The sequence below is a fragment of the Orycteropus afer genome, unplaced genomic scaffold, assembly GCF_000298275.1.
Source record: "Orycteropus afer afer isolate SDZICR_OR568_19922 unplaced genomic scaffold, OryAfe1.0 scaffold00712, whole genome shotgun sequence".
Taxonomy (NCBI): Eukaryota; Metazoa; Chordata; class Mammalia; order Tubulidentata; family Orycteropodidae; genus Orycteropus; species Orycteropus afer.
This window is the reverse complement of record NW_006922299.1, coordinates 490,366-491,390: the sequence shown is the minus strand read 5'-3', so window position 1 is coordinate 491,390 and position 1,025 is coordinate 490,366.

Here is a 1,025-nt window from a genome sequence, read left to right as displayed (position 1 = left end):
CCCAGCACTACATCACACAATGTTTCAGGGCTGTTCAAAAATTTTTCCAGGACTATATCAGACAGTGTTTCACTGCTATTCATAAGGTTTCCACTGGCCAATTCTTTGAGAAATGGATGGCCCCTTACTTCTTCTGATTTTGTCTTAGTCTGGAAGCTCCACTGAAACCTGTCCACCAGGGTGACCCTGGTGGTATCTGAAATACTGGCGGCACAGCCTCCAGCCTCACAGCAACACTCAAGCCACTCAAGTACAACAAACTGACTGACAAGTGGTGGCCTGAGTCTCTGGCACCGGGTTACCCCTTGGGCCTGCAAGTGGACTCACTTCAGTTGATTAGCTCACAGCCAAATTTGCATTTGCATAGAGGGAAAGCTGCACAGACAGGAATGTATAGATAAGGAAGACACAAGGAAAGGGTAGTCACAGGGAGGAGATGTGAGGAGAGCTGTTTATTAGGATTGTAACCAGTGCTGTGAAGCCAAATTCTAATGAACTGTTGACAGTAAAATGAATCTGCTTTGTAAACTTGCACCCAAATAACAGTAAACAAAAAAATTAAATCACATTCCTGTAAGATTGTCTGAAATAAAAGCTTTCCAAACTGTACTGCATTCAAGTCTCCGTCCTATACAACATCAAATTCAAAGCACATTCTCTGAGAAAGTAATCAGGGGATGGTTTCCGATCTTCACTGCCAGCATTGTCTGATATTATTGACAAGTGTTCTCTTTTCAAAAGGCAATAGCCCAAGTAATTCCTTTCATCTTCACTTTCATGGAGAAAGTTAATACTTAATTAAAATGCTAACCTAATTAAACATGAAAATCTCAAGTTGATATTGACACCATTGGAAAACATAGCTAACCTTTTAAACTTGAACAGTTTGGATAGTTTTTCAATAAACCCAAATTGAATCTTGTTTGTCATGTTATCCACCAACTAGGGTGACAGGTCTCAGTCACTTGAGTCTGCCTCCCTCTGCACTATAAAAAGGAGTTTAATGTTGCTCAGGAGCTGCAGAA